General features: G+C 44.9%; 1 protein-coding gene across 5 annotated transcripts in view; it reads left to right on the top strand.

The window, feature by feature from the left end:
* CCNY (cyclin Y) overlaps positions 1-19103 on the top strand; it is a 122857-nt gene that overhangs the window by 67195 nt on the left and 36559 nt on the right. The window contains exon 1 of one of the 5 annotated variants that reach the window (XM_055543660.1): positions 18946-18967. The exons of the other annotated variants lie outside the window; for them this stretch is intronic. The gene's annotated coding sequence lies outside the window, so the exon portion shown is untranslated. Of the gene's footprint in view, positions 1-18945; positions 18968-19103 lie in introns of those variants that run through there. 5 annotated transcript variants of the gene reach the window in all.

The following is a 19103-nucleotide window of genomic DNA, read 5'->3' as shown; positions in this document are numbered from 1 at the left end:
GTGGACAAGAAAAAAGGTGGGTGAGGAGCAGCAGTGTGAGCGGAGGGCCCTGGCATTTCTGTTCTCAGGATTTGTACGTCATGGGTGTTTTTCCAGCGAGGGACGTGGTCATTTTCTCTGTAGTTAAAATATATGCTTCCTAAGGGCATGTTGTAGTTTTCCATCCAGGCCAACAAGGGTGGAATCAAAAAAGCCGGTTTTAAGAAATGTACTAAGTAAGTGGTATTACCCTTGGTAGTTTCCCCGCCTTTCTTTGATGCGTGTGATTGTATGTGCTTACATCTGGCCTGAGAATTCATTCTGTGGTGGAGATGGATCTCCGAATAAACCCACTGTTCTAGCTCTGTGTGTGGTCAGGGCCTGCCGTGGCATGGAAAGACTAATTAAGCTAAGGATGGTATTTTCTTCTCTTAAAAAAGCCAAAACGTTTTTCTTTCCAAGCTCCTGCTGGTTAGCTGTAGTTTGGCAGAAGTCTAGGGAGCTTGGGGGAAGAGATGGCGGGTCTGGAGCAGACAGATGCCTGCTCTGCCTCTCCCCTGTGGTTGTTCAGTCACTCAGTCGTGTCCGACTCTCTGCGACCCCATGGACTGCAGCACACCTGGCTTCCCTGTCCTTCACTATCTCCCGGAGTTTGCTCGAACTCTTGTCCATTGAATCAGCGATGCCATCCAACTGTCTCTTCCTCTGTCGCCCCCTTCTCCTCCGGCCTTCAGTCTTTCCCAGCTTCAGGATCTTTTCCCGTAAGTCGGATCTTCACATCAGATGCCCAAAGTATTGGAGCTTCAGCTTCAGCATCAGTTCTTCCAATATTAAGGGTTGATTTCCTTTAGCATTGACTGGTTTGATCTCCTTGCTGTCCAGGGAACTCTCAAGAGTCTCCTCCAGCACCACAGTTCAAAAACATCAGTTCTTCGGGGCTCATCCTTCTTTATGTAGCCTTGGGCCAGCTATACAGCCTTCTAACCTTCAGTTTCCTCATTTTAAAATGGATATGATCATAGAATGTTCTTGAAAGCCTTCTAGTAAGTAACTGAAATGCATCTAAAACCTTTGTTATTGTGCCTGGCACATAATAAGTGTTCCATAAATGTTAATGAATATGTGTATCTGTGTGAGTATTTTAATACTTACTGGTACATACATTCTCCATGTATATATATGAGATAAATTTGTTGCAACCCACGGAAGCATATGTGTAAATAAAGAACATAGGTTGCAAGGGAGTAGAGATCAGTGTCTTGAATTTGCCAGGAGCAAATATGTGTAGTGTCAGTGGGAGTCTGTCAGAGGTCTTCGTAAAAGAGGCTGAAACCCAGTCTCAAATTACATCCTTCATTGAGATTTAAGCAGCAGCAACCAGCCAAGTGCTGACGGATGCCAGCTGTGAGGGCACCGCACGCTGCTGTGTCCTTTACCACTGCCCCTCCTGGGCCTGGCAGCTACCACTTAGCCAGGACATGGAAACTTCCCTAGTACCTGGTGACGAAGGTGGGGAAAGTCACTCTCACCCTGTGAGAGTGTAAATCGGCTCATTCTTTCTGGGCGTGTATCAGCACGTTCTGATTATATGTTGGCTTTTATTTATCTGACAGCTGTCTATTATGTTCTTACTCTATGCCGAGCTTTGGGTTAAAATGGTGAGCAAAGCAGATGTCGCCACTGCTGCCAGTGGTTGACAGTCAGGAGGGAGAGGCGGCGCTCTACGATGGATGCCGGGGGCATTCAGGAGAGCCTGCAGGGAGAAGCTGCAGCTCGGGGCCGGGGCGCGTCTGAGACCCGAGGGCTCGGCAGGGACCAGTGGTGATGCAAGGACTTTTGAGTGGAGAGGTAAGCGTGTGGACCGCTGCCTGCCACAGCAGCTGCAGGAAACCCACGTGGCCAGAACAGGAGCGTGAGAGGGAGCGGGGGGTGGTGGAGGGTGGGCCCGGAAGGGTGAAACACAGCAAGCAGGCTGTGGCAGTCCTCTCTGTGTTTACACTGAGCAGTGAGAAGCCAGTGATGGGGTGTGAGAAGAGAGGGAGGGCGGGTGGAACACTTGTCAGGGTTGGAGAATAGACGAGAACAACCTAGAGAGGCGATGTGGTGGGGAGTCGTGCAGGTGCGAGAGAGGTCATGGAGATAAGGTTAAGGTGGTGACATTGGCAGCACGTGCTGGATGCATGAAGGGAGGGAACCACTGGTTTGAGCCACTGCGCTATGCTTCCGCAGACTCAGGGCACCCTGGAGGAGAGCGTTTTGAATGCATCTGGACCTTCTCTCCTTTTCTTCAATCAAAATAAGGACAGTTGACTGTTGAAATGAACATGAGTGTCTCCTGAAGGGGAATGGAATCCGCCATAGGGCAGCGGGCAGCCAGAGCCTGAATGAAGCAGCATTCGCCTGGCCTTTGCAGAGGCAGATTTAGGGATTGGCAACGTGGACTGAGGAAACTGCCAGCTCCGCTCCTGACTACGATTGCATTTCCCTGGATTGTCTTAGGCTATGGAGAGAAAGAATCTGGGGCAGCTGTCCTTCTCCACTGCTCCCTAGGGGCAGCTCTACAGGGAAGTAGCTTTATGCTTCCCTGGTGTGCTGAGTTCACATACGATTCACATCTGCAGGAGATGAAAATGCATTATAGACTGTGGGGTCAGGTGAGCTAGGTTTGGGTATGGGATCTGCCAGTTTCTAGCTTTGAGACACTAGGCCAGTTATTTAGTTCTCTCTCAGCCTCAGTTTGGGCTTCCCAGGTTATGCTCATGATAAAGAACCTGCCTGCCAGTGCTGGAGATGTAAGTGGCGCAGGTTAGATCTCTGGGTCGGGAAGATCCCCTGGAGGAGAATATCGCAGCCCACTCCAGTATTCTTGCCTGGAGAATCCCATGGACCAGAGGAGCCTGGCGGGCCACGGTCCATAGGGTCGCAAAGAGTCAGACATGACTGAAATGACTTAGCACGCACGCACCAGCCTCAGTTTTCATTTGTAAGATAGGAATTAAAAGACCATGTTTATAGGGTTGCTTTAACTAACTACATTAAGACTGTTAACTTGTACCGTGCATAATCTGCTCGACCCACTCTGTGTCTGTGGTGGTGCAACAGTGGGCAGAGGAAGGCAGGTTGGTGGGGCAGAGTAGGTTCTCGTGTCAGCAGAGCGCATGCATCTTTTGAAGCATAATTTGGGTTATATAAATGCCTTTCAAACACTTAAGAGTGTTTGACATTTTTTTGAGATACTGATAATTAACATTGAAGGGTAAGAGACTTGAGTAAATGGTACGTCCCTGTATTCCTTACATGGATAAAAAGAAACAACCATTTTCAAAAAGCTAAGCATAATAATTCTTTGTTTCTTGTGGTGTGTCTTGTCACTTGTTTATGAGAACTAACACACGTACTTTTGCATACGTCCTTTTTACTTAGCAGAGTGTATGCTGTTGGGGGATCAAGAGTAAGGACCAGGTGGGACTGGTCTAGAAGCTTCCTTGTCCTACCCACTACTTAACCATCAGTTGACTTAGACATTCTTGTTCTCCTGGGGAGTGACACCTCTATGCCCCTATCCAGAGATTCCCTCACGTGTATTTCCAGCCTTGGTCTTTTTCCTTAGCTTTAGACCAGAGGTCAGCTGACTTTTTCTGAAAAGGGCTACATGGTCTGCGTCTCACCTACTCAGCTCCGCTGAAGAGCTACAGAAACAGCCCCAGACAAGCTACACATGAGCAGGTCCCCCCTGCTGCAGACCCTTCTTCTTTCCCATGCCTCATACGGCTGTTTCTCCAACACTCCCAGAAGCTTCTTTGGGGTGTCTGACTGGGGCTTTTGACACATACTCAAGCACACTGGGACCGGTCTCTAGTGAGCTGCACTTCCGGTAGACATTACACAACACTTGTTTGCTTGTTCACAGCATGTTTAGTGATGCTACCCACAGAAGCCATCCAACTCAGCTGAACCATGTCTGCATTTTCTCGTAGTGTCGCTGAGTCAAAACATCTCTCTTTACACATCATTTTGGCTTGTGCTTCTGTGATGTTGTTTAAGGATGGGTGCTCTTATTTCTGTTGTATAGCTGTGGCCAGAGACATTGCAGAAAGCTGTGCTATTTCTCCAGTTAGAGTATTGTGGTTGCTAATCCAGAGTTCATGCTATATTATTAGCACCTCCCTGACAAGACCCCATTTGCTGGAAATTTAAAGGCAGAGTCTCTTAAGAAGCCAGACTGAAATGAATAACATGCATTAGATTATTTACTTGAGATTAGTCCTATAATATGGGCTTTCCTGGTGACCCAGTGGTAAAGAATCCACCTGCCAAGGGGAAGACTCAGGTTCAATCCCTGGGTCAGGAGGATTCCTTGGAGAAGAGGGTGGCAACCCACTCCAGTATTCTTGCCTGAAGAATCCCACGGACAGAGGAGCCTGGTGAACTGCAGTCCATGGGGTCCCAAAGAGTTGGACACAACTTAGCAGCTCAATAACAATAAGGCCTGTAGTAGAAAAGAAAAGATGATAAATGTTCATGACAAGAAGGGAAATCCCCTTCTCCCCCCCCCCCCCCCCCGCACACACACCCCCCCCCCCGCTTTTTTTTTTATTAAGGAAAGTCATGTGTTACAAATCAGACTGAAATTGCTTGAAGTATAAAGTTTCCCAAAATGTCAACTTCATAAAAGTTCTCCTCATACTAAAGGGACATAAAATGTAGCAGTAGAAATATAATATAGGAACTTAATTCTGAGTCCCAAGTGCTGCAATTATACAACAATCTGAGAAGAGCACTGTTGTGTAACGTTCCATGCTTTGAAAGATGGCTCTGTGCTCCCGGCAGTCCTGTGGAGCGCGTCATGGGCTGGGCTGGGCTGGGCTGGGCTGGGGGTTCTTCAGCTCCGACAGGTGTCGGGCCCCCTCCTTCGGAACACAGCCCGTTCCACCGTCTTGCAGAAAGGCACCATTGTGAGTGTGGAACAAGTTGGCTTTTAGACTATTGTCAGCGGAGAAGCAGCAACAGTCTTGTTTGAAACGACTTTCACTCTGGAAGGGACAGTGACAGGAAGAGCCAGAGCTCTCCCAGATGTTGTGTGTGTGTGGCCTTGGGTGGTTACATAGAGTGTTTCTTGCTGTGCATCAGCCTTGTGTGCGCTGCTTGTTTTCTTTATCTTCGTGGTCTATAAATAGACTGTACCTTAGAAATTAGGCTTTTAAATGGAAAAAGCAGGAGGTTATTCTTATAAATTTGGTAAGAGTTTATCTGTTGTATCTCATTTGACAGTGGAGATGCCTTTTATATAAAGTTAATTTCGGTTAATGACTCACTGTAAAATTAGAAGAGAAAGAAAATGTGTTTCTCAGGAAATAAACTTGGCTTCAGAGTTGAAGATACTGAGAAGACCCAACCTTATAAGAAAATCTATGAAAGGGAAAGTTTCCATTTATAGTTTTAGATAGAAAAAAATTTAAACAGTGAAACAGTTATAAAGAAAGGTTTTAAACAATAGTTTAAAAGTCTGAGTAAAGCAATATGAAAAGTGTCCCTGGGCATAACCCAAGGTCTGGAAAGGTCAGTTTGTCTCCATGACCAGCACTGAATGACCAGTTACGTGCCCAGCAGAGCGCATCGGTGTCGGCCCTGGTGTGTAAGGTCACGTGCTGAGGTTGGACTTTGGCAAACCGTGAAGTCAGGGCCCGTTGCCCTGCGTGGGTTTACAGAGGAGCCTCAGGATCCTTCCCAGGGCAGAGCACTGGGAATTGACAGGAGTTGGGCAAAAAGTGCATCGTATTTGAAATCTAAGGGAAGTCTTAAGAGTCAGAGGAAGAAAATTTCATGGAGAGACAACAGCAGAGCAGTAGTCGGAGTCACATCTCTACCAGAAAAGCTGGAGTCTGCTTAGAGCTAGTGTGTTGGGAATGAGAGTCATTGATGACTTTGGTGAGAAAGGATTCAGGTGAGAAGAAACAGAAGCCGTGTTTGGAGGTGGCTTGGAGCTGGAAGTGGGAAGAGAGAGCCTGCCTTCCTACAAGTCTGACTAGGGAAGTATGGAGGTTGGATGAGAACCAGAAGTGAGGAAAGGTAGAGAGTCTGTAGGAAAGAGTTCACAACCTAAATAACTCTTCTTTTGTGTAGTACACCTGCTGATACATGTTCCTTCATGTTTTATTTGTAAACAGTTTCAGACTTACAGAAAAGTTGGAATAGTACTAACGTTACCACAGAATGTAGTTAGCATTTTGCCACAATCGCTTTATTATTTTTTCTTTCTTACATACTTTTTTTTTCGTGAACCATATGAAGATAAGTTGCAGACATTAGGTACTTTTACTTCTAAATAGTTCATGTTTTAAGAACTCTCACATTTGTTATATAATCTGTTTAATACCCTTTACTCTCATAAGAAAAGGCTTTTGAGACACTCTGTTGGAAAATAATTAGGACACCCCACCATCTCCTAAAATATTTTATGGTTATTTGTCTAATGGGAGGCTTAAACACACAAAGTGTGGGACTTGGACTATACTATAAAGTTCTGAAATAAAAAATATTCTTTTAGATATTTTTCTTGACTGGTAACCAATCAGCAGAAAAGGTAGAGGAACATGATGGCTATTTGGACCTTTTTCAAAAAATAGTAAATCTTTGATTCCACAGTGTAACACTGTGTTATTTATTAATTTTATTAATTGAGAAGTGAGATAGATTCAGTTCAGTTCAGTCGCTCAGTCGTGTCCGACTCTTTGCGACCCCATGAATCGCAGCACGCCAGGCCTCCCTTTCCATCACCAACTCCTGGAGTTCACTCAGACTCACATCCATCGAGTCGGTGATGCCATCCAACCATCTCATCCTCTGTCGTCCCCTTCTCCTCCTGCCCCCAATCTCTCCCAGCATCAGAGTCTTTTCCAATGAGTCAACTCTTCGCATGAGGTGGCCAGAGTACTGGAGTTTCAGCTCTAGCATCATTCCTTCCAAAGAAATCCCAGGGCTGATCTCCTTTAGAATGGACTGGTTGGATCTCCTTGCAGTCCAAGGGACTCTCAAGAGTCTTCCCCAATACCACAGTTCAAAAGCAGCAATTCTTCAGTGCTCAGCCTTCTTCACAGTCCAACTCTCACATCCATACATGACCACAGGAAAAACCATAGCCTTGACTAGATGGACCTTTGTTGGCAAAGTAATGTCTCTGCTTTTGAATATGCTATCTAGGTTGGTCATAACTTTCCTTCCAAGGAGTAAGCGTCTTTTAATTTTTATGGCTGCAGTCACCATCTGCAGTGATTTTGGAGCCCAAAAAAATAAAGCCTGACACTGTTTCCACTGTTTCCCCGTCTATTTCCTATGAATTGATGGGACCGGATGCCATGATCTTCGTTTTCTGAATGTTGAGCTTTAAGCCAACTTTTTCACTCTCCACTTTCACTTTCATCAAGCGGCTTTTTAGTTCCTCTTCACTTTCTGCCATAAGGGTGGTGTCATCTGCCTATCTGAGGTTATTGATATTTCTCCCAGCAGTCTTGATTCCAGCTTGTGCTTCTTCCAGCCCAGCGTTTCTCATGATGTACTCTGCATATAAGTTAAATAAGCAGGGTGAGAGCCTTGACGTACTCCTTTTCCCATTTGGAAGCAGTCTGTTGTTCCATGTCCAGTCCTAACTTTTGCTTCCTGACCTGCATATAGGTTTCTCAAGAGGCAGGTCAGGTAGGTGGTCTGGTATTCCCATCTCTTTCAGAATTTTCCCCAGTTTAGCGTGGTCCACACAGTCAAAAGCTTTGGCATAGTCAATAAAGCAGAAATAGATGTTTTTCTGGAACTCTCTTGCTTTTTCATGATCCAGCAGATGTTGGCAATTTGATCTCTGGTTCCTCTGCCTTTTCTAAAACCAGCTTGAACATCTGGAAATTCATGGTTCACGTATTGCTGAAGCCTGGCTTGGAGAATTTTGAGCATGACTTTACTAGCATGTGAGATGAGTGCAATTGTGTGGTAGTTTGAGCATTCTTTGGCATGAGATAGATTAGTGAGGTTCAAAAGTCTTCCCTTCAAAATACTTACATGTCAAATTAATCTCTAAAGCATTGTCCCCTTCAACATTGGACAAATATATACACCCAGTGGAAAATGTGAGTTTGTTCCATCCCCTCCAAATACAGAATGTTTTAGTTCGTTTAAATAGTACTTAACTGTCCTAAATCCGCTGCCCTCTGGACCATGTTTGTGTGCAGGAAGTCATTCCCTTTCCTTCCCTGCTTTGAGTGAAAATGGGTGGTGTATATTTGCCACAGATAGTATATATTTGGAACACAAAACTCAGAAACAGGAATTATCATAAAATTGTGTCGGATCGTCTTTCTCGAGCAGCTTCCCCTCTTTGCCAGGATCTTTGTTTGGTGGTGAGGAGAGACAGCCTTCTGTCCTTGCTCTGCCCCTTGTGGGATCTGTGAAGCTGATGACCACCCACCCCCACCCCACTGCCCACGATGTTTCCCCAGGGCTGTTTATGGTTCCCTGCTCTGCTGGTTAGAGGGGAGAAGCAGGTTGGTTTTCATTTATATTTAAAAGCAGAGGATAAAAGCCAGCACTCTGGGCCTGAGATGGTGATGATGATGACAAAGATGGTGGTGACGATGATTGATCACCGTCATCATCGTTGTCTACATCTCAGTTATTTCTAACACTGTGCATTCATGTTTCTTAAGAAATATGACAAGGGGGTTCCCTGGTGGTCTAGTGGTTTGGACTTGGCACTTTCATTGCCATGGCCGAGGTTCAATCCCTGGTGGGAGCTGCATGGTGTGGCCCCCCCAAAATTAACTCTGAATCCTAAAAAAAGAAAAAATATGGCAAGACTGGAAGTAATATAAAATTTTAATTTCTAAGATATCAGGGGTTATTTATTAGCAGTGTTGTTTCAGTAGCTTAAAAGCTTTATAAATAATAACCCAAATGTAGTGTGTCTACCATGAAATGCCAGAAATAGTGTGTCTGATGCTGGGGCGTTTTGCAGGCTTCATGTGATTTTTGTTCACTGGTTTTGCTCAGTCTTTTTAGCCAAAGTTGGCTATTTGTGCTGTGTCTGTGATTTGGGACCACAGATAATTGGATAAGGAAGTAACAGGCAGGAAACAATTAATAGGCTTTTAGCCCAAATGTGTAGGTCTATCCTGGGATTTCTTTGGGGCACTGAGCTACTCAGGGTGCCCCTGGGTGCTCTGCTTGGCTTCCCACTCTTCTGTGAGACTTTGTCTCTGCATATGTGCTTAGTCGCTCAGTCATGTCTGACTCTTTGCAAACCCGTGGACTGTAGCCCACCAGGCTCCTGGGGGGATTCTCCAAGCAAGAATACTGGAGTGGGTAGGCTAGCCCTCCTCCAGGGGATCTTCCCAACCCAGGAATCGAACCAGGGTCCCCTGCCTTGTAGGTGGATTCTTTACCAGCTGAGCTACCAGCTGAGCGACAGGAGAAGCCCCATCTCTGCATATACCTTTAGGTTAAATGCTGCTGAAATAAGAAATGACATGCACACTTTTCACCTCCTATTCAGATATCAAAATAGCCTTTTAGTTTATATCAGCTCAACAGTGGTATTGGTCTTCTTTAAACCAATCATAACCTTGCTTATCTGGAATGAAACAATATTCCTGTTCAGCAGTAAATAAATTTAACCTTGTTTAATTTGTAATGTTTATCTTCCCATCTAATACATGAAGTTACTACCAACTCTTTGTTTTTCATCTAAGTGACTATGGAAGTTTCCACCATTTTAGAGTAAATTTTTTTGTCTTTGTTGATGCTGAAAATTTAATGGTAAGATTTAACGCTCTGTAGCATGATATAAAGGGCAGCTCTAACTTTCTCTTCATTTTGAATGTGCAAAATATGTCCACAGAGAAAAACTTGAACATATAGAAAAGCTTTTTTTTTTTAAAAAAAGGAAAGACTCAAATGTGTTCCTTTTTATGACTAACATTCCATTGTGTATATATACCACAGTTTCTTTATCCATTCATCTGTCGATGGACATCTAGGTTGCTTCCATGTTCTAGCTATTGTAAATAGTCCTGCAATGAACAGTGGGATACATGTGTCTTTTTCAATTTTGGCTTCCTCAGGGTATATGCCTAGGAGTGGGGTTGCTGGGTCTTATGGTGGTTTTATTCCTAGTTTTTAATGGAATCTCCATACCGTCTTCCACAGTGGCTGTATCAGTTTACTTTCCCACCAGCAATGCAAGAAGATTCCCTTTTTTCCACACCCTTTTAATGAGGTGGACAAACCTAGAGCCTATTTACAGAGCAAAGTGAGTCAGAAAGAGAAATATAAATATCGTATACTAACGCATATATATGGAATCTACAAAGATGGTACTGATGAATTTATTTGCAGGGTGGTAATGGAGATACAGACATAGAGAACAGACTTAGGGACATGGGGAGAGGGGAGGAGAGAGTGGGATGTCTGGAGAGAGTAACAAGGAAACTTACTTTACCCTATGTAAAATAGATAGCCAATGGGAATTTGCTGTTTGACTCAGGGAACTCAAACAGGGGCTCTGTATCAACCTAGAGGGGTGGGATGGGGAGGGAGATGGGAGAGGGGTTTGGGAGGGAGGGGACATGGGTGTACCTTGGGCTGATTCTTGTTGATGTTTGACAGCAAACAACATAATTCTGTAAAACAGTTATCTTTCAAGTAAAAAAATAAAGTAGAAAGAAAATGAAAAGAGAAAAAGTTCCTATGCTTGCCTTATACAAAAGAAGTACTGTGAACATTTTTTTGTGTAGTTTCTTTTAGTACTTTTAAAAGCTAGATTTACTTAAAACCACCACCACCAAAGCAATAAAATCCAAACCTGGGTGACATATAATTGTGGTGATACTGTGTACAAATTTTTTATTTTCATTTAGCATGATATATAGAAGCATTTCCCCAGTTATAAATGCAGTATGCATTTTATAAACATTTATTATTTGTAATAGCTACAAATTTCAGTGTGGTAAATTTGCCACCTACTTTATTCAGGCTCTTATTAGTGAACATTTAGATTATTTATAATTTTCTTTTTCCTATTATAAATAATGCAGTAAGGAACATCTTTGGGCTTAAAGCCTTGTCTGCATGTGAGATCATATCACTAGGATAGAGTCCCAAAACTAAATGAATGACTCATAGTTTTAGATTGCAGTCTGAAATTACAATGTGAGAAAGTACGTAGTACTAATATTTAATGTAACTAGCAAAAGCTACTCATTGGATGTCTAAATTGAGCAGGCATAGCTTATTTTAATTCTTTTTAATTACTTTTTCTCTCTCCAGTGACTACACTTTTTAAAAGAGTTTAATCAGGTAAAAGAAGATCTGGTATATTTAAGGCTTTTTGCAGTTGTGCATGCTCTCTAGTAATAATAATATTGGTGTTTTACTGATGTACTTGTGGCCCTTATCAATTTTTCGACTGTGACCTGTCCAAATCTGTGTTTTCTGTTCACAAACTCCCATGAAGCAGTATGATCCCTGCTTGGATCAGAGGTGGCCGCTGGGTGCTTTGAGGAGGAGGCTGTCAGTGACTCAGAACCTCTCACCAGTCTGACTCCCAAGAAGCATGATGCAGTGACCATAGTACCCGAGGGTTTCCGAGGGCCTGATGTTGCTGGAACTGTCCCCTTCCATTGGGCGCGGTAACCATGGCAGGATGACCTTTCAGTGAATGCTCTAGGACATTCTAATTATGGAAGAAAATCAAAGCTAATCACTGCTAGTGTTTTCCTCTTCTCAAAGGGCAGTTCATTGTATCATGCAAACAAGTGACATTTCCTATTTTGAACATAGTCACCAGGGTATGTGGTTGACCATGGATTTCTTGGAATGCTGAGAAAAATTTTGCCTTAAAAATCCATTTTTACCAAACCTGGAAGATTGTGGTAGGAAAAATGTAATAAATGTGGCCTTCTCCCCTCCTCTTCTCTGTCACAAGAAACCTACCAGAGGGCCTGCTCCTATTCTGCTCCCCCTGGGGTTGCCACCATGCTGCCAGTGCAGAGAAGATGCCCGGCACCCTGGCTGCCCCGCTCGGGCCTGGGGACACCGAGCAGGCTTGGTGCCTGATCTCTCACCAGGTCTAGACAGGAGAGGAACAGGACGGGTGCTGAGCCCCTGGTTCTGGCGTATTGGTCGAACACTGTTTACTAGGCTAACAAACCAGGGACCCCGAGTGACCTGCCCCAGTCAAATGTGCCTTTGTTTTCTTCTGCCGTCGCAATGGCTGTTTTAGTGGCTGGCTGGGCACTTGGCTGCCTGTCCGCCCGTCTCAGTGTCTCAGGTTTTGCAAAGGACTGACGGCTGTCACGTGTGCTGGTGTGTGCGCTTGCACTCATGTGTGCTGAGAGTTGTTGAGTTGCATCCACCGTTGGCCAGATGGTTGTGCAGGGAGGACAAAAAAATCCATTTTCACCAAACCTGGCGGCGCCTTGATGCCGCAGGGACTGGAGCCTGGCGCGCCCAGTGCTGAGCCCTCAGATGGGACAGGAGAGTCTGCACCGCGCTTTTCTCCCGCTGGACTTGGTGCTGACTCAGCTTCTTAAACGAAATGTGATTGTTTCAGTTCGGTGCTGGTGAACCGAGCAGCAGGTCTGTGATGGCAGGTTCGGAGGCACATTTATTTACTTGGATCTTCCAGTGTGGCTCCTCTGAATGCACGTCTTGTCCGGCTGGCTGCCTGTTTTCTTTCCCTCTGAAGCTCGACAGACCCCATTAAATACAGAACGGCTCGGCCCTGGCAGTTGCCTCTCCGGTTTTATTATTAGTTATGCATCCCATTTCCTTGTGTCTGAGTCAAGTAGGATGCTCAGAGGCCACAGTATTCCTTTCTATGTATTTCCCCAGAATTGGCAGGTTGAAGTTATAGACTGAAGTAGGAGGTGAATTCTGAATTTAACTTTCTTCTTAGAATATAAGATATAGATCAGGTCTATACTGAAGGGTGATGATCTCATTTGCAGAGTGAGTTTGACCTCTTGGAATTGTAGACGTGCTCTCGGCTGACATATTGGAACTGACAGAACAGTCTTCAGAGTCTGTGGAATAGAATTGCTGTAAGAGAGGCAGACTGGTTCCTTTCCTGTCATTTATTCCCGTGTTGTTGGTGTCGAGTAGGAGCCAGGTCTTTCTTCCCCTCAGACGGTTCTGGGGCGTTGCACCTCGGTGCCCACATTCTGGCGTCTCTCACCCAACAGCTGTCCTCACACATAGGTTACACTGTACTTGCCCCGAGTTATATCTTCTGTTTTCTTGTCTTTCACGTGATATCCTTTTGTAATCTTATTTTCATTTTTTCTTTGGTTTATTTCCTCTCTTTAAAGTGCTTTCAGATAATTCCTGATTTATATAGCCATAGTCTCTGTTTCTAGCGCTTTCTGCTGCTGCTGTAGATGTGGCCCTCATTTGCATGTGTGGGGTGCCTGGGGAATGCTTCGGATCGCTTGCTGACAATTGATCAGAGAGTCTCTTGCCACCTCTTGCTTGTGCTCTGAGTTCCTTACGGCACCTGTGCCTTTTGGTGGTTTTGTGTTTGAAAGTGGAAATACTGTCGGATCTGTTATTGGGAAATCTCAGTATCACTGACTTCATTTGTCCCGGATGTTACTCAGTCCCACCTGCCTCTAAAATCAGAGGTGAATCTTTTTGTGGACTGAGTGTTCTTGGTGCGTTTGTTTTTATCCCCAGCACCCCCACATCCCTCTCCCCTCACTCAACATGCAGTGTGACTCGATTCACAGTGGTCTCAGCTCTCTCCTCGGTTCTGTGGCACCGTCCCGCCCTGACTACTTCCCTGCCCCCAGGCCTCAGCATTCCTGGCGCCATGGTATTTTCACTTTGTATTTCTTGCATGCAATGCCTGCATCAAGTTGATTCTGAGTAAATATTTATTGACTGTTGAATAAAGTAATAATTGGGACTCAAGTGTCTCTGCTGACTTTCAGTGTGTCACTTCAGACACTTTTTAGTTGTCTGCAATGGCCAATTTTACCAATATTGCCCATACTAGACCTAGTTATTTGCCTGATATTAAAATATCAATGTTCCAAGTGGTGCTTTTCCTGTTTGGTAATAGCATTGATTCAGGCCTCAGGAGAGGCTGGTTGCTAGGAGATTCTTTCTCTTTGAATTAATCTACATGTGAGTTAATGGTTGGTTCTTGCCAGTTTTTCTTTAAAGAAAAAAAAAGAAACGCTGAGAAGAGCTGCTTCACTTGATCATTCTCTTATGTATTTCCATTATTCGGCTTGTTTGTTGACTATTGTTGAGCATTTGGACTTTGTACACGTGGTCTCTGTCCTCAGTGCTGATCTGTGGGGCTGAGGGCCGCACTCAGCTTTTGCACGGGGCCCCGAGTCCCCCTGGCTTTAGGCAGCAGTGCCTCTGCTCACCACAGGGCCCGGTGGCCTGTTAGTGTCACCATCACCTTTAAGTGATTTGCTCACATGGCCGAGAAGCCAGAGTTCAGTCTTGTTATTTTCAGTTGTACATTTTTATCTTTTTCTCTCCCGGACTTTAAGTACCTCAGCCCATGCTTATTTTGCCGTCTCTCACCAACTCTGTTATCCAGGTTCTAGTCACATCATTTGTTGTATCTCTTGATTCTCATTTCTAGTGGATCATTTCCTCTGAGTCACCTCATTTGGGATGGGGAGCCTGTCTTTGGAGGGGCTCAGAGAGGCAGACTTCTCCAGAGTGGTTTGCAGTTACTTCTGCCAGGCACACAGGGGTCTCACTGGCATGTGACCAATTTGGTGTAAAAGTCTTGTCACAGGGTTCCCTGGACTATATGTGCAGAGTAGAATGGAACTCCAGAACCATGCTGGAGATTCCGACAGACCAGTGGGTACCATTCACTGTGGGCAGGGGAGGGGGGCTTGGGGGATGTTTCCCCTTCTGAGGGCCCGGCTCCTTTTTCATTTGGGTTTATAGATAACTTTGTTTTCTAATTCAGTTTTTGTTGCAGTTGTATCTCTTTGAGGGTTTCAGACACATATACAAGCATCTGTTCTAACTTGTATCCCCTATACTGGCTTATATCCTATCCTGCAGGACATTAAAATAAGCTAACTTCCTAATCAGGACATTATAAGTAAAGAAGATAGAATTGGCTATTGTGCCAGAATAATCGGTGTGAACCAAGACATGTGGTCACCTTGGTTGAAACCTGAGACCCAGGGCACACAGCCAGACAGCCTTTGCTCTGCCAGAAGACTCCATTCACTCTTCGGTTAGAGGCTCAAGCCATTTCCCTTGCCTCACTCTCTAGGCTTCTAAATGGATGTCTTGTATTTTATCTCAGACTTCTAGGTGCTTGTAGTGTGAGAGCTTATAGGTTATCTAGTTGCTGTATTGGCGGAACAGTCTCTCTTTAGCCTTAAACATTAGGATCTTTTCTCTCCTTTGATTCATCTTAACAAAGAATATTTGAAAGGGACAGTGGTGAGACTGGAGAGAGGGTGCGGGAGGGAAAGAGGAGACAGATACAGGAAGAGAACAAGAGTGAGTAGGAGACTGAGAGATAGGCAGTTTGGAAGGAGGTGGATGGAGAGAAAGAGCACATGAGTGTGAGTCAGATGTGTGCACAGACCTAGGCTGGAGGCCCACCGTGCATAGGTGTGCCCCCAGGAGAGTGAGAAGAGAAAATGACCACATGTGAGCGCGTTAGAATAATTGTAAAAAATAAACATGAGGTCAGCGGGGGTACAAAAGATGGCTCTGGAATCAGTTGGAGTTGTGGTAGCAGCAGTTTGCTGCCACAGCAGCAGCAGCAGGGTTTATAAATGGGGTGCTGATGCGGGATGCAGGGGTTGGGGCTGGCCCGGAGCGACCAGTGCAGCAAACCAATGGGGTCAGGTTCTGATGAACGGAGCGCTAATGAATGGAGATAGGCGCTGATCTTCAGGCAGTGGGTCAGTAGTGACTAAAAATAAAAGTAAACCAAACTGATTTAAAATTAACAGGCTTTATTTGTTGATTTTCCATCATTGCTTTGCAGATCCTAGTCACACGTAGCAATGTGACGACCTAACATTGAAATTAGAAGTTTAAGATTATGATCATGTCAAATACATTTATCTAAAGATAGGAAACAGACCTGATGGAGTCATCTGAGGTTGGGTTGGGGTGGTTAGCTGACCACAGTTGGTCTTAAAACAGTACCAAGTGCTCAGAGGGTCCTTGAGTCCTTCGGCCTCTACTCACTGATGCTGTCAAGCTCGTCTCTTGGATGAGTCACTGGAACACCACCAACCTGAGGCCAGGCAGTGTGGACAAAGTGGGTGGGAGGTGAAAGTTTCTGGTTTTTGCAGCTCGCCTTTTATGTCTCCTCATCTATCCTAATTAGACCCGGCACTGTTTAGGCCTTGCTGCACCGTCGTGTTTTTCTTTTTCTGGTTTTCCAGACCGTCAGTCATGGATTATGGCTCCCACTTCTCTTAGGCACCGTCACAGGGATCCTTCTAGCATTGGTGCTAGTTTAAAAGCTGAGACGAACAAGGCTATCTGTGGAAAGGACAGAAAAAAACTAGGCTACATGGCATGGGAGAATATAGTCATTCCTCAGTAACCACCAGGGATTGGTTCCAAAATCCGTGGATGCGCAAGTCCCTCATATAAAATGGCATGGATTTGCATATAACCTACCACATCTTCCTGTACACCTTAAGTCATCTCTAGGTTACTTATAATACCTAATGCTATGTAAATTTTATATACAGAGTTGTAGATATGCAGTATGAATGTTATTTAAATAGATGCCCATGTGTGGCAAATGCATTATTTTTGACCGAAGGTTGATTGAACCCACAGGTGCAGTTCCCACAGACATGGAAGGCTCACAGCATTGCTGTATTAAATTCTGTCAGTTTCTTTTCAGTTTTGAATAAAGGGATCCTGTCATGCCTTGTACTCAGCCGAAACGTGGACTGAAAGCATTGTGACCGAGTATTTCTGTTTTCACCTGAAAGTCTGGCTATAGACTCTTATAATGTTCTATTAGTATGAGGTGCTCAGTCATGTCCAACTCTTTGTGATCCTGTGGACTGTAGCCTGCCAGGCTCCTCTGTCCATGGGATTTCCCAGGCAAGAATACTGGAGTGGGCAGCCCTTTCCTTCTCCAGGGGATCTTCCCAATCTAGGGATTGAATCTGCGTCTCCTCATTGGATTCTTTACTGCTGAGCCACCTGGAAAGCTTAATAAGTATCATCATCATAAAGAAGCAGTGGGTTGAAGTCAACTCCAGGGACTCGACATCTCCTAAAGTTGCCTTTTTTCTCTGAGGCACAGTCACCTCAAAGGGGTCTCTGTGACAGCCCTCAGGTGTTGCCTCCAGGGTACAAGGCACAGTGCCAAAGCAGTGACGCCTTCCAACTGTGGTTCTGGAGAAGACTCCTGAGACTCCCTTGGACAGCAAGGAGATCAAACCTTAAGGGAATCTTAAGGGAAATCAACCCTGAATACTCATTGGAAGGACTGATGCTGTAGCTGAAGCTCTCGTATTTTGGTCACCTAATGTGAACAGCCGACTTATTGGAAAAGTCACTGATGCTGGGAAAGATTGAGGGTAGGAGGAGGAGAGGGCATCAGAGGATGAGAAGGCTGGATGGCATCCCCGATGCAATGGACTTGAATTTGGACACACTTTGGGAGATGGTGAAGGACAGGGAAGCCTGGCATGCTGTAGTTAGTCCATGGGGTCACAAAGAGTTAGACATGACTTAGTGGCTGAACAACAACAAAGAATAATAAAGTGCACAATAAAAGTAATGCACTTGAATCACCCCAAAACCATCCTCCCCACCCAATCTGTAGAAAAACTGTCTTCCACAAAGCTGGTCCCTGGTGCCAAAAAGGTTGGGGACCACTGGCTTAGAGCAAGCCCTAGGCTTTAACCTGCCACTCTGAATGGACTCTGAAGCCATTTCCCCTGTGTTCTCTCCTGATTGGCAGGTAGATACTTATCTCCTCAGGGGATATGATCCTCAAGTTAAAAATGAGCAAAGAGCAACTTCCCTGGTGGTCCAGGGGCCAAGACTCTGTGCTCCCAAGGCAGGGGACCCCAGGTTGGATCACTGGTCAGGGAACTAGATCCCACCTGCCACAGCTGAGATCTGAGGCAACCCAATAAATAAATAATAAATACAATAAATATGTATTTTTAAAATGAAGCGATAGAACACAAAAACAAACAAGAAGTCAGGGCCCCAGCCAACATGAGCCACAGGCACCATGAGGGCTCTCCTGATCTGATTCTCTTTCTTTCCACCAGCAAGTCACAAACGCCCACCTATCACCAGGTCATGAGCTGCTGTACCTTAATGCAGGTGGCACCTCAGGCTGAGACACAGTCATTCTCTCCCTCAAGGCAGGCTCCAGAGAAAATTCACAAGCACAGACATGCCAACACCCTCCAGAGCTGAGGCTGCCCTGAGCCCAGCGAGCTACTTTGCAAGGGCCCTGGATGCCCCCAACAACAACGTGTGACCATCCTTGTTTTTTCTTTCCTTTTATCTTTGACTAGATTAGCTATTAAAGCTAAGGATAAGATACCTTCTGTTTTTTGTTGGTGTTGATTAGATTTCTTTGCAAATTTATTGAAATAATGGAACTCAGAAGTTTTCACTGTGATGTTAGAAGCTGATTTGAAGACCATTCTGAGTTTCCATTAATTTTGGTCTTCTCTCTTCCCTTCTGTAACTTTATTCTTTTGTTTTGCTTAACCATTCTTTCCGTTTGGATTTTTTTTTTTTTTTTAATTGAAAAAACTCCCCTGTGATGGGATTCTGATTGTTTATACTGGACAAGCCTGTAGCCCTTGGAGACTGTTCTAAGGCAGGAGGATTACAAAGGCAGATGCCAGTAGCCGGGAGGAACTGAGGAACCGCCCCAAGGAGTGGGTGGTGGGGCAGAGGGTGAGGACTGGCACTGGGGTCTTAGCTCCTGCCAGTTGCTACCATTGGGGTGGGTCCCGGTGATGCTAAATGATCTGATTTCTCAAGAGAAGCTGGAAATAAGTTTTTTTCCCTTTGTGATATGTGTTTGAAATACAGAAATTATGCATGGGTTCAAATTTATTAAAAAAGAAAGAAAATGAATG

Source organism: Bubalus kerabau, chromosome 13 (assembly GCF_029407905.1).
Source record: "Bubalus kerabau isolate K-KA32 ecotype Philippines breed swamp buffalo chromosome 13, PCC_UOA_SB_1v2, whole genome shotgun sequence".
Lineage (NCBI taxonomy): Eukaryota > Metazoa > Chordata > Mammalia > Artiodactyla > Bovidae > Bubalus > Bubalus kerabau.
Note: the sequence above shows the minus strand (reverse complement) of the source record. Positions and strands in the feature narration are given on the sequence as shown.